Source organism: Pinus tabuliformis, chromosome 3_2 (genome assembly GCF_031772625.1).
Source record: "Pinus tabuliformis cultivar Carrire ecotype Pingquan chromosome 3_2, CPIR1, whole genome shotgun sequence".
NCBI classification, from domain to species: Eukaryota; Viridiplantae; Streptophyta; class Pinopsida; order Pinales; family Pinaceae; genus Pinus; species Pinus tabuliformis.
In genome coordinates this window covers 67,051,253-67,066,354 of record NC_142302.1, presented here as the reverse complement: position 1 = coordinate 67,066,354, position 15,102 = coordinate 67,051,253, and positions in this window count along the sequence as shown.

Here is a 15,102-nt window from a genome sequence, read left to right as displayed (position 1 = left end):
GATACACGAGGAGCTAGAAGAAGCCCTTATGTATTTTAAATGTTGTAAATATACAATATTTATAAATCAATTCAAATATATATATATATATATATAGTGTAAGAAAAAATAGTGCAACCAACAAAATAAAATATAATTATGTTTAACGATGCTATGTATGTATGCATGCATTGTGTAATAACGTGTTCACTCTAAAGAGTAATGTGGTAGGAATGAAATCTATCAGACTAGGCAATAACTCCAATCAACTCATTATATTCATTCAGGTTGGTCTTTATTATATACATGAGGGAGAGACTGTTCATTTCATCTCCCGATGACTCTTCATATTTTCCATTATTTATTTACATCAGTTACACTTATTCACCCAATCCTGATGATTAGGTGTCAACATTCCCCCCCTTAATCTGAAGGAATGTTGGTGAGTACAAGCATCGTTCTGAATCTTTCAAGCTTTTCTCTTCCAAGCACTTTAGTAAGATGTCTCCAATTTGCTCATTAGTGGAACAATGGTGGAGATGGATTATTTTGGCCTCAACATGATGTCGAATTAGATGATATCTAGTATTGATGTGCTTCATTCGATCATGGAACTTTCGGTTCTTGGCCAACTTTATTACTGAGGTATTGTCAATCATGAGTGGAGTCGATTGTACTTGTTTTACCTGCAAATCTTCAAGAATTTTCCTGAGCCACACAATTTCTTTTGTTGCCTCAGCTGCTGCCACATATTCTGCTTCTGTTGTGGAATCCATTGGAACTGATTGTTTGTGTGATCTCCAGGAGACAACTCTTGATCCAAGACTCATAGCATAACCTGAAGTAGATACTCCAGTTTCTTTGTCTCCATCGAAGTCTAAATTAGAGTATCCAATCAAGTTGAAGTCGTCCACCTGTGTATACTTGATTCCAAAGTATTGAGTTCCCTTCAAGTACCTTAGAACTCTTTTTGCAGCAGACCAATGTCCCTCACAAGGCTTTTGCATAAACCTGGAGAGGATTCCAACATCAAACGAAATGTCTGGTCTGGTAGTAGTTAGGTAGTTGAGACTTCCTACAAGCTATCTATACTTTGTTGCATCCTCAAATTCTTTTCCTTCAATGGATGTGAGCTTTAAGTTTTGTTCCATTGGAGTAGTAAGAGGATTGCATTATGTCATGCCAAACCTATTCAACAAATATCCAATGTACTTCTTTTGAGAAAGAAATATGGACTTCGGATGTTGAGTTACTTCAATACCAAGATGGTAATGAACATAGCCCAAATCAGTCATTTCAAAACCTTTCCTCAATTCTTTTTTTACGGATGCAATGTAGCTTTCATTATTCCTTGTCATCAAAAGATCATCTACATATACCACAAGATATACAACTGTTTTGACAACTTTCTTGACTAATAAAGTTGCATCATCAAGATCATAATGTTTGAAATTGAGTTTTAGAAGATGCTCAATTAGTTTTTCATACTAGGCTCGCGGTGCTTGTTTGAGGCCATACAAGGATTTCACAAGTTTGCATACTTTATGTTCATGTCCTTTCATAGCAAATCCTTCAGGCTGGGACATAAAAACATTCTCTTTTAGATCTCCATTCAAGAAAGCAATTTTTACATCCATTTGATGAACTTTCCAACCGTTCTGAGTTGCTAGGGAAAAGATTGTCCGGATGGTAGCTTAATTTGCGTGGGGGAAAAAGTCTCTTCATAATCGACCCCTTCCTTCTGTGAAAAAACTTCTGCCACAAGCCTGGCTTTGTGCTTGTCAAGTGAGCCATCTGCTTTATACTTCTTCTTGTAGACCCACTTGCATCCAATTGGTTTGGTTCCTAATGGAGGATCAACTAGCTTCCAAGTGCCATTCTTTATCAAGGCATCATACTCCTTTTGCATCGCTTCTTTCCATTCATCATGAGAAGCATCTTCTTTGAAGGAATTTGGTTCGAAATATGTAGACAAATTCAATTCACAATCATAAGAAACATCCATATCAACAGGTGAATCAAAGTCATCTACATCACCTCCATTTTGCTGGTTTGAATTTCTAGTTCCTGTCTTTCCAACCTCATCAGGATGAACACTTTCAAGTGTCTTCGTCAGCCACTTTGGGGGACCTTTCTTAGATGGTCCAGGCTGCTCCGTTGATTGAGTTGGGACTAAATCAAGATTGAGTCTCCCAATCCTATCTGTTGGGTTGTGTTATATTCTTTCCACGTAGTTAAGAGGGGGTTTGAAGGGCACCCGTAACCCAAATTTATGGGGTATGGGGCAACACCCCAGAAAATTTTGGTTTTGGACCCTATGTTAGGTTGGGCGGACCCACCTATGGTCTTGTGCATGATTTTCACACATGTTTTTTGGACGCGATGGTTTTTCGGTCCATGGTATTGGACGCGATGGTTTTCGGTCCATGGTATTGGACGCGATGGTTTTCGGCCCATGGTATTAGATGCTTCGGCATGTATAAATATGTATTGTAACATTGAATGAAAAATAATGAAAAATTAAGCTGGTAGTCCCGGTTTTGGGATCCACAGGAAAATCTCTATGTATATGTGTTTTATGTGTTCTGCTCTCACATTATTTATTTTCTATGGTTTAGAATTCGTATGCAGGTAATTTCTGTATGGGGTTTAAACCTACATTTGGTATCAGAGCAGTTTTGGCTTCAAGGGGATGCCTTTGTTGCTAAGGGATTTCCCTCGGGCCTGTGGTAGACCCTATTCAGTGGTAGATCTACGAGATCGATTCTGGTGGTGAAAGAAGATGGCGAGCAGTGGAAAGATAGAGATCAAGAAATTTAATGGTCAGAGTTTTGAGTTGTGGAAACTCAAGATGGAAGATCTGTTGGTGGATAGATCAGTAGATCGCGGTAGATCCGAGTACTAAACCAATGGGAGTGTCCGATGAAGAATGGAAGAAGTTGGATCGAAAGGCAAAGATCACAATACGATTGTGTGTCTCAGATTCAGTATTGCTAAATGTATCAGGGGAAGCTATGACGAAGGCTTTGTGGGACAAGTTAGGGACTTTGTACCAATCTAAGTCTCTAGTGAATAAACTATTCCTACGAAAAAAGCTGTATAACCTGAGGATGAAAGATGGTGACTTAGTGACAGAGCATCTGAATGTATTTAATACTATGGTAAGTCAGTTAGCATATGTTGATATTAAAATTTCAGATGAAGATAAGTGCATCAATTTGTTGTGTTCTCTACCAGATTCGTGGGATAGTCTGGTTATTGCAATAGGTAGCAATGCAACTGCCTTGCAGTTTGATGAAATAGTCTCAACCTTGCTGACGAAGGAGATGAGATGGAAAAATATGGAGAGCCAAAATGGTGATGCCTTGTCTGTACGAGGATGGTCCTAGAACATAAACAAAAATAAGTCACCAAGTGGGAGATATAAATCTAGAAGGAGATCTAAATCTCTAGGAAAACATGTAAAGGTGGTGTGCTAGAAATGCGGAAAGGAAGGCCACTTCAAAAGGGATTGTAAATCTAAAGTTCCTAACAAAGGAAAGGAATCTGATGAGGCTCCTTCTGCAGAGGCAAAAACCATATCAGATGAAGGTGGGATGTGTACTTGGCTTCTTCAAGTACACATGAGATTATGAGGCATGGTTGATTGACTTAGGTGCATCCTTTCACTTCACTCCCCATAGAGAGTGGTTCTGCGAGTATGAGAAATATGATGGTGGTGATGTCTTCTTGGGGCATGACAGGAAGGCTAGAATCATTGGTCGCAGAAAAGTGAAGTTGAAGTTTCAAGGTGGAAGGGTTAGAACACTTCCGTGTGTTCTACATATTCCTGCATTGGCCAAAAATCTGATTTTTGTAAGCAAGCTAGATGATGCAGGTGTAAAAATAGTGTTCAAGAAGGATACCTGCAAAATGGTTTGGGGAGCACTAGTATTGATGCGGGGAGTTTGGATTGGAACTCTGTACAAGCTGCAAGGTAGCACTGTTATTGATGAGTGCAATAGTTCTATGGTTCCTGAAAGTGGAGCAGAAAATCTAGTGGTCTCTGGAGAGAAGACCATGTTGTGGCATCAAAGGCTTGGACATATTTGAGAGAAGGGCCTTCGAATACTTCATGGTAAAGGTATGGTAGAAGGTATGATTAATTTCTCTCTGGATTTTTATTTCTATGAAAATTGTGTATATGGGAAGCAGAATCGGGTGAGTTTCCCCTTTGGTGGTAAGAGGGCGAAACATATACTAGAGCTTGTAAACAGTGATGTGTTTGGACCTGTGAAGGTTCCATCACTGGGTAAGTTTGTGTACTATGTAACATTTATAGATGACTTCTCAAGGAATACATGGATATATTTCCTTAAGAAGTAATCTGAGGCCTTTGACAGGTTTAAAGAATTTAAGGCTCTTGTGGAAAATTAGACAGAGAAGAAGATAAAGGTGCTAAGGACAGATAATGGTGGAGAGTTTTGAAGCAAGGAATTTGAAGAATTATGTAAGAAGTGTGGTATAGCACGATACAAGACTACTACATATACACCTTAGCAAAATGGAGTTGTAGAAAGAATGAATAAGATGTTGATGGAAAGGGCAAGAAGCATGCTCATTGGTGCCGGGTTAGGACAAGAATTCTGGGTAGAGGCGATGGATACTGCATGTTACCTGGTCAACAGGTCACCTTCATCATCGTTGGAGGATAAGACTCCACAAGAGGTATGGATTGGTAAGAAACCCTCTCTTTCACATTTGAGGGTATTTGGATGTGATGCATATGTACATATTCCAAAGGAGAAATGAACCAAGTTGGATAGTAAATCTGAAAAGTGCATCTTTATTGGGTATAAGGATGGTTTAAAGGGTTATAAGCTTTGGAACCCAGTAAAAAGGAAGGTTGTGTACAACTGAGATGTGGTGTTCAGAGAGGTGAAAGATGTTATTAAACATGAAGTCCAATCAAAGGAACCTGAGAAGATAGAGTTTGAGCTAAAGGAGGAAGAATCAGACTCTACAGTAGAGGAGGAATCAGAATATGAAGAGCCACAAACTCCGGCTGTGAGAAGATTAGTTCGCGAAAGAAGGCAGCCAGAAAGGTATAGTCCATCTACTTTCTGTTCAAATTTTACTTTGTCTGTTACTGATGATGATCCCAGAACTGTAAAGGAAGCAGTGGATTCAGAGGATAGAAAACTCTGGAAAGAGGCCATGGTTGATGAAATGGAATCTTTGCACAAAAATGAGGCTTGGGATCTGGTGGAGTTTCCGGTTGGAAGGAAACCCATTGGCAGCAAATGGGTGTTCAAAAAGAAGACAAATGAAGAAGGAAAAGTGGAGAAATACAAAGCTCGGTTCGTAGCAAAAGGTTATTCCCAGGTGCCGGGAATTGATTTTGGTGATATTTTTTCTCCTGTTGCCAAGGTAACTTCTATTAGATTACTTTTATCTATTGTTGCTGCTTTTGATTTTGAGGTAGAACAGATGGATGTGAAGACAACATTTCTTCATGGGGATCTAGAAGAGGATATCTACATGAATCAACCTAAAGGCTTTGCGGTGAAGGGTAAGAAAGAACTGGTATGCAAGTTAAATAAGTCTCTATATGGGTTAAAACAATCACTAAGGATGTGGTATCAGAAATTTGATACATTTATATGGGGACTTGGCTTCACCAGAAGCAAAGCAGATCATTGTGTGTATTTTAAATTAATTGGTGACCGTGTTATTTATTTGGTCTTGTATGTGGATGATATGTTGCTGGTTGGAAATGACAAAGAAATTATCCAGGATTTTAAGACCCAATTGTCCTTCAAATTCGACATGAAAGACCTTGGTGTTGCAAACTATATTTTGCGCATGGAAATGAAAAGAGAGTAGGCAAAGAGGAAGCTCTGGTTAAACTAGAGGAAGTATGTCGAGACAATACTGCAGAGGTTTAATATGCAGGATAGTAAACCGGTGAAGGTTCCTATTCTTATAGGTGTGAGGTTATCTGCTGAACAGTGTCCCAAGACATAATAAGAGGAAGAGGACATGTCCCATGTTCCATATGCAAGTGCAGTCAGTACCTTGATGTATGCAATGGTCTGTACCAGACCAGACATTGCACATGCAGTGGGAGTATTGAGCAGGTTTATGTCAAAACCAGGAAAGGAACATTGGACAGCAGTGAAGCAGGTTATCAGGCATTTTCGTGGCACTAGTGATTATGGTCTATGCTACCAAGGAAGACCAGGATTGGATAGAATGTTTTCATGGCTTCGTTGATGCAGACTAGGCTGGAGATCTGGATCAGAGAAGATCTACAAGTGGGTATGTGTTTAACCTATTTGAAGGTGCAGTCAGTTGGATGAGTAAGAAACAAACTGTAGTGGCACTATCAACTACAGAGGAAGAATACATGGCAGCCACTCATGCAAGCAAGGAAGCAATTTGGTTGCAGAGATTGTGTTCAAGTATGGGGTTAGTACAGGAAGCTATAAGGATAGACTATGATAGCCAAAGTGCAATTTTATTGGCAAAGAACCCCGCATAACATTCAAAGACAAAGCACATTGATGTTCAGTATCACTTTGTGAGGGATATGATAGAAGACAGAAAGGTGTTGCTAGTAAAGATGGACACTTTGAAGAATACTGAAAATGCATTGACAAAATTTGTGAGCTCTGAGAAGTTCTCTTGGTGTAGAGAAACAATGGGCATTTCATAGCTAGGAAAATGACTAAGCTCTCTTGTGGCCCCCTGTGGAAAGAAAACAACAAGTGGGAGAACGTTGGGTTGTGTTATATTCTTTCCACATAGTTAACAGGGGGTTTAAAGGGCACCTGTAGCCCCACTTTATGGGGTCCAGGGCAGCGCCCCAGAAAATTTTGGTTTTGACCCTATGTTAAGTTGGGTGGACCCACCTATGGTTTTATGCATGATTTTCACACATGTTTTTTGGACGCGATGGTTTTTCGGTCCATGGTACTGGACACGATGGTTTTCGGTCCATGGTATTGGATGCTTCGGCATGTATAAATATGTATTGTAACATTGATAGGAAAATAATGAAAAATCAAGCTGGTAGTCCCGGTTTTGGGATCCAAGGGAAAGTCTCTGTGTATATGTGTTTTATGTGTTTTGCTCTCACATTATTTATTTTTTGTGTTTTAAAATTCGTATGCAGGTAATTTTTGTATGGGGTTAAAACCTACACTATCAATCACATCACTTAAAGTATCATCCATTGTTGGAGTTTCATGTGGGGGAGAGAGTGCTTCAGAAGAAGATTTCACAAGTTGTTCTAGGATAGGAATCCCCCCTTCAAGATGTGGAATCTGATTATCAAATTCTTGAAATGATTTTGCATTTGCGAATCTATCCAAGCGATCAAGTTGCTGCTCAACAACATTGTCAGTTTTGGATAACTCAAGAAAGATTACATCTCTAGATACAACAAACCTTTAATTGACTTCATCATAGAGACGGTATGCTTTGGAGGTGTTTGAATACCACAGGAAGATACACTTACGACTTCTTGCACCAAGTTTGTTTCTATGTACCTTTGGTATCAAGGCATAACAGATGGAACTAAAGACCTTGATATGCTTTACCGAAGGAATGTGCCCATACCACATTTCATAGAAAGGCTTGTTTCTGATAGCATTAGATGTACATCTATTCTTTATATATACATCACATAGAACTTCATCAGCACAAAACATCAATTTTACATGTCTGAAAAACATCATGGAGTGCACCATATTTAAGATTGTCCTATTCATTCTTTCAGCTATACCATTCTGTTGGGGATTATAAGGCATAGTTGTTTGATGTTTGATCCCATTTTGGCAAAGATAGTTTTCAAATTCATTTGAAGTGTATTCTTTTCCATTATTAGTGCGAATAGAGCCAATATGAGATTGTGCATCATTTTCAATCAATTTGTGAAAGTTCTTGAATGTTTGAAAAGCATCAGATTTGTTCTTCAATAAATCAACCCAACACATTTTGGTGTAGTCATCAATAAATGTCATCATATATTTATTTCCATTTGCAGAAGGAATAGGCATTAGACTTGTTAGAGTCAGTATTTTCATCCCTCCGTCAAAGATCAAATCCTCTTGTTGCATTTCATATTAGGTGTCTCGCCCAGTCATTTGCATTCCATTAGGTGCATAGATCATCTGACAGTAGTGGCATTCCTACAGTTTCCCTCATGTTATCTACCTGCTGGCTCATGTTTGTTCATTAAAAAAGCATATACAGTCTTCTTTTTATCTTGAAAATTGCAAAGGTTGTCTTTAGGGTTTCATGGTCAATTAGGTCTAGGGTTTCATTAGGGTTTCGTCAAAAAATGTGTCAAAGTGTCCGATAATTACCAGCAGGCCATGAGGAGGTTTCAACATCAATAAATTTCATCACCAAGTGTTCGAAAATGTGTTTTTCCTCAAAACTCTATTTTGAGGAAAAAACAGAGTATTTAGCTTTTATTGTACAAAAATCATGACAATTTTGTTTTCCTTATTGCAAATTCCTTCATCTGCACCCTGGTTTCTTTCCTTAGCCCCAGAAGCTCCAACACCTGCAAAACAAGCAAAGCTCAGGTCTTTTAGTTCATCACAAAGCCAAAAGAAGTGAAAAAGTCCAAAAAAACAGAGTTTGAAATAAAGTCATTTGCAAAACATTATGAAAGTGGGTTTGGAAAAATTAAATTTGAAAAGCTCCATGTATAAATCATTTCTCCAAGTGTTTGAAGTTCATTTGTACTCCAAGAGCAAAGAGAAGCAAGGCAAAACAATTTGGGTGAGTAAGTGACAAGTTTGGGTGAAAATCAACCGGCGCGGCGCATTGGGCAGGAGGCGTGGCACACTCACCAGGCGCGGTGCATTGGACCTCATTTTGTAGTGTAAAACAACACGGGCGCGGCGCATTGGGCTGGATGCGCGACGCATACAGCCAAAGAGCCCGAAAATTTCCAGAACTCGCTCAAATCGCCCAAAAATGCACGGATTTGTCAGGTAGAGCCTCCATTACCGTTTTCTATCCAAGTTGGGTGCTTGCTTCATGGTGCTTGTTTCATGGTGATTGCTTAAAGAAATCAAACCCTACCATTTGAAATTCCTCAAACAAAAATTGCTGCCTAGGGTTTTGATGACTGTTTTGCCACCAAATTCATTCCCTTATCCCTTTTTTTCATTGATTCTCTTATTTCCTAAGCTCCCCCACCCCCTAAATTCACTAATCCCCTATCCCAAGATCCCTTTTCCAAATTCTCAAATGTAAAACCCTAAACCCTAATCCTATACAAAAACTCCCAAAAAATCCCATATTTCCCTAACACTCCCTAAATTCTCCACTATTTTTCCCTCCCCTTACAGTCCTTTATTACACTACTTTCCCTTGGTGGCAGAGGTCAAACAAATCACCAAAAGCAGTTCAAGATAGTTTGACATATCAACACCTACTTCTCTAAGACAGTTTACTTACCAGCAACCATGGCATCTGATCCTTCATATGATTATGAAGAGGAGACCCAAAGTCACTCACCCACAGAGGGACATGCACCCAGGAGGCCTCATAGAGGTGGCAAACATATCAGAGAAGAACCAACCACTCTTGCCAAATTACAGGCCCGTCCGCTTGCCATTTTTTGTTTCTAGCATCAGTCATGTTATGAGTTTTGTGAGAAGGTTTCTAATATTCAGTTCCATCATGAGTTGGCCCGCTTATTTGTGTTGCATTTACATGGTGATCAAGCCACTCTTGCTGGTGTCACTTTCACATTAACACCAGAATCCATTTCATTAGCAACCAGCATACCCAAAATTGGAGAGCCATGCAACAAGAGGCAGAAAATTGACTGGCAGCATTATGAACCATACATCGAACCCAGTTTTTTGAGATAGCTCAAGAGAGTGTTTCCTTTTCGGTACCTCAAGGATGAATATGCACCTTTAATGAAACTCATCATGAAGTATTTCAGCTATGAGGGCCAGTTCTCCCGCTTGTATGCTTATCACATCAGGCTGCTGATGCATTTTACCCAGGTACGGATGATGAACATTCCTTACTTCATATGCTAAAACATAGAGAAGATGACCACTCTTGTGCAGCACAAGACCCCTCAGCAGCAGTTCAACAGTATTTATCATTTTTCTCTCATCAAAATTGTGGTCGTTCATCAGCTTGGATTATAGGGCATCACTTGGGATGAATTCATCTCTCGTGAGTTTTTCAGAGCTTAACAGGGACCTTTAGAGGCTGGGCATGAGACAGGTGGACCTTCTTATCAGCATGAGGGCCATGAGACTGCTAGTGTGCCGGTGTTCATCACCTATCAGAGGGGCACTAGACGGTTGTTTGCAGCAGCAAAGCGAGTGTTATCTCCACCCAGGGTGGAAGGGGCCTCGCTTCCATCATCAGCACAGCAGGTTCAGGACCGAGGCAAGAGACCACTACAGGAGGAAGGACCATCAAGTCAGCGGGAGACTGATTTCATCCTCATTGAGGGTGATGATACCGATATGGGCCCGCAAAGTGAAAATCTTAGAGAGATCATTAAGGAGCAGCATGCAGTCATTGATGCCTTGTCTACCAACTTGGATAGAGACCAATGGACTATATAGTACTTGGATTAGAGGAATAAGTAGCTTGAGGATCAACAGGTGGTTATGGAGTTGCAAAACATTCGGCAAAACCACCAAGCTGCCCGAAGGAGGAGGGTGGAGTTCACTCCATTGGAGCAAGAGATCAATGCCGATAGGGAATCATGGCTCGAAAGAGTCAATATCGACTTGGAGAGGAATTTGGAGAAGGCAATCAATGAGAGGAATATGCTTATAAACTTTTCATATCATTACTTTTCCCGAAACTTGGTGTGCCAAGCGAGAATCAGGAGTTTGAAAGCAAAGTTGAAGAGAGCATCAAGGAGGCAAAAAGAGGATGAAGGACTTCAAATCTTGGTTGAAGCTTCCTTGGCCCAACATCATGCTTGATAGAGAAGACTTAGCCCAAATTTCAAGAAATTTGGAGCAATTTTTTCATTTTGCAAATTTTTGGCACAAAAAACAGGTTTTTCTGCCCTATGCGCCGTGCCACGTGGCGCTCGCTTTTGCTAGGGGCCTCCAAATCTCAAAAACTCAAAATTTTTAGATTTTCATGAAAAATTACACTTGCCTACCTATGGCCAAGAAATTTGGGCAGGTTTTGAGCCCTCAAAAAGGTCAAAAACACTCAAAAAATGACCTCACTGCCCCTATTTTGACACACAAGAAGCAGTGTTGGGAGAATGGACTTTTGGAGGGGAAATTGGAGGAAAAATTGAAAAATTCCACTTGGGGTGGAAATTAGACAGGTAGATCTTTCCAGCAAGCACACCTGGAGCTCATTTGGACATCGGGAAGGCCTCCAAAAGTGGGTCCAAACAGGTGCGACGCATAGAGAATCAAGCGTGGCGCATAGAGGAAAAATTGCCAGTTTGACCAAGTTTTGCTTTGTTTTTCGCCCAGCTTCACCTAGTTTGACTTTTTCACTTTCCTACTGGAAAATTTATGATGTAATTTGATGAAAATTGATGGATTATGATGTAAATATTTTATATTTTCACTTGTATAGGTAGATTCATCAATTTAGAGGCTGTTTGAAACTGAATGAATCAGTTCCTTTGTTTCTAGAGGCATGCTGTTATGTTGCCTAGTTTCTAGTTCTCAATTTAGAATCAGTTGGATTAGCTCCTAAACTTGTGAGCTCGAACCCTAGAGGCAAGGATGAGCTATATTTGTCTATATTATGTTGTTTTTCAGTCATTAGCATGGTTGGACTATTGAGAAAGCATTGAGCTTCATTGTACGCTCATATTTTCATTTTGGCTAAGGAATTGAGACCAGGATTTGTAGCACTCTTTGGGATTCATGTGTAAATTTGTCTTGGTACAGTGCTTTTCTTTGTAATTGTGATTTTGATTATGTGATTTCATTCCATTATCTATCTTATTTTTTTTGAACTAAACAAAAAAGAGTGTAAGTAGAATTCATTGAAAGTGCAGTGCTCTACTTGAAGTTTGCTTTAGTTATTTGATGTTTTCATCTGTTTGGGGAGGATTCATGATTACTGTTGCCCTCTTCAACACCTCGCCTATCTATTCCTTCCATCCCACTCAAATTTAAGTGCCAAAACGATTTCCTACCTTGACACATTGAGATCTCTGCAGAACTGAGCCTCAATCCCCGCACCCCAAAATGTGCCTTTCCCTATGAGCCAACAAAACTCCATTTTATCAAATCAAATTCTCTTACACGTATACCTAGCCTAAGATCATTATTTCTATTAGTCATCTCAAGCCCCCATCGATCATTATTTGCTGAGATTGACCTGGAGAGAGCCCTCTCCTGACCTGGTAGGGCTAGCTACCAAGTTGAGCGTGGTTTGATGTTGGCCCTGGATCCTACCCTTTCAGCCCGAGGCAAATCTAGGCACTAAGAGGACCACATAAATCTGAATGAATGAGTTCAAGTTTTATATGTGCTCTTGAATGTGAATCATGAAAATACTGTTTGCTATGCTTTCCTAGAATACAAGCATCACATTGCTTAAGTTTCCTAGGAATTGTAGGCAAACTAGAAACACCATTTTTCTTCAACAAGCGGAAGCTGTCATAGTTCAAATGTCCAGATCTGGCATGCCATAATAAACTTGATGGAAGCGTACCTTCTTCATAATGAGAATTGTATGAGAAATGTTGTGCACGAGCAGAGGTACCCTGCAGCTTGAGAAGCCTTTCTTCTTCTATCCCCCTCATGACAAGTGAGTGGTCAGATGCTTTTCTCACCTCAAGCTTGCCATCAAACATATGAATGGAGTGACCTTGCTGGCAGATGTGGACCAAGGAAAGCAGGTTTCTCTTCAGCTGTGGGAGATATAGAACATGATGCAAAAGAATGTTTGGAAGACCAGGCAATTTGAGCCAGATTGTGCCAAGCCTTGATGGCTTGACTTTTGATTGGTCTACAAAGTATACTACTCCATCAACATTGTCAGTAAGTTCTTCAAAAAATGTTTTCTATGAGTCATGTGGCAAGTTGCTCTTGAATCAAGAAAGCAATCATTTTTCCAAGAAGCAAGTGAAGCATTAAATAAATCTTCATTTACTCCAGTATTACATTGTGCCACAACATAATGAGCGGATTCAGGTGCTTTACCTTTGTCTGTGTCATTAGTTTTACCTTTTTGTTGGTTTCTTTGCTGCTCAATTTTGTCCCAATGTAACCTGCATGTAGAGGGATCATGTGATCCATTTCTTTTCCAGCATATGTAGTGCAAATCTGTCTTTTCTCCTTGAGAGTGACTGCCCCCCCTGCCTCCGAAATATCTTCCTGTTCCTCTTCAACCATCTTTTCCTCTGGAAGAATCTTGGGAAAGATTCTTTTCTTTATGAGCAAGGCACACAACCTCTTCAAAAGAAGATATGATTGAATACATTGTCAAATCTGAGTGTTGTAAAAATACTTCTATTGGCAAAAAATGTGCTTTTGTGGAGAAGAAAATTTTTTATGCTGCTAAAAAATGATTCTGATAGAGGTATTAGAGCGGATATCAAAGCGTGTTCAGGCCCCACGATGGTATTTACAAACAATATGTATTAAACATAGTCAAATGCAGGAGCGTTAACTATGTTATCAAAACAACGTGTTATATGAAAACAACATTGTGGTGTATTCAAAGGGGCATTGGTACAACAATACTATATTGAAATATAGTATTATAATGAAATGCAGTGGGTATTCAAACGCAGGGGACTAGTGGTATGTGTAATATTACACCATAGTTATATTAAAAAACACCTGTATCATGGTAATATTATAGACCAGTGTATATATGAAAACAACATTCAATTTACTAAATGAATCCCTTCAAAAATTCCACTGCTTCACGTCAGTGCACAGAGTTTAGAGGTGAGACTCCCACTATGGTCGCCAAGAGTATGTTAGCTCAATGAAATGTAGAGGGAAGGTATGCGAGCTCAGACCAATGGTGTGAGCCACACCATTTCGCACCTCTCATTCCAGATTCAACACTATAGGCCATATGCGTTCACCTCCACGTAACAATCGGAGCAGGCTTACAACAACAAAAGCCACAAACCATGAAATCTTGGGGAAGGCGTGAGTAGCTGCAGCGGGCACAACATTCAAAACGCTGAAGTAGATCGAGAAGAGAGGAATGGTAGGCTTCCGATATGCCTAACCTTCACAGTTAGGGAAATCTCGGGTGAAGTCACCACACTGATAACAACTTTGATACCATGTAAGCTGCGACAACAGAGCCATGGGTGGAGGCACATCAAAGGAGAGGTATGTGGGTACAACGTGTGAGCCAAACGCAATGTATTGGGAGAGTCGACTGCTGGGATGATGTATTCAGCCGTGGGAGAGTATATGGTGTATTCAACCGTGCATAGACAAGAGACAGCGTTATATGAAAACAATGTTATAAGAAAGCAATTTTATATATATGAAAACCACAACGTTATATATGAAAATAGTGTTATAAGAAAGCAATTTTATATATATGAAAACCACAACGTTATATATGAAAACAATCATTATACCAACGTTATACATATATATGGAACAACGTAGTATATGATGGTGTGCTATCAACGTAATGGACCAGCAATAATGAGCAATGGTATAGGTTTGTAGTGGAGTAATGGTATGCGTTTACAATCGACTGTGGAGAGGGTGGTCTGGAGTGTTGTATGGACAGATAATATATTATGCAGGCGATGGAGGTGAGGCGTATACCAATCATCGTTTAGTGGTATATGCTAAGCTCTAAGATGTCGGAGGATGCAACCATAGTCAAACAAAAATTTGCATATAATAGCACCATCAGCAGAACGACCTTCAAATGAATATTTTGCAGCATCATCACCAGAACAACCTTCAAATTACCATCAATAGACCGACCTTCTCGGAGCCTCCTCCAGGCGACGGTAAGTGCAACATTATTAGACTATGTAAGTGAGCATTTTGTAGGAGCAACGTAGTCAAAGAATAATAGTGAATAGGAGGTGGAGCAGCAATAGGAGCAGCTTAGTAGGGAATAATAGAGAATAATGCATTCACGCTAGTGGAAGCATTAGAGCTACTA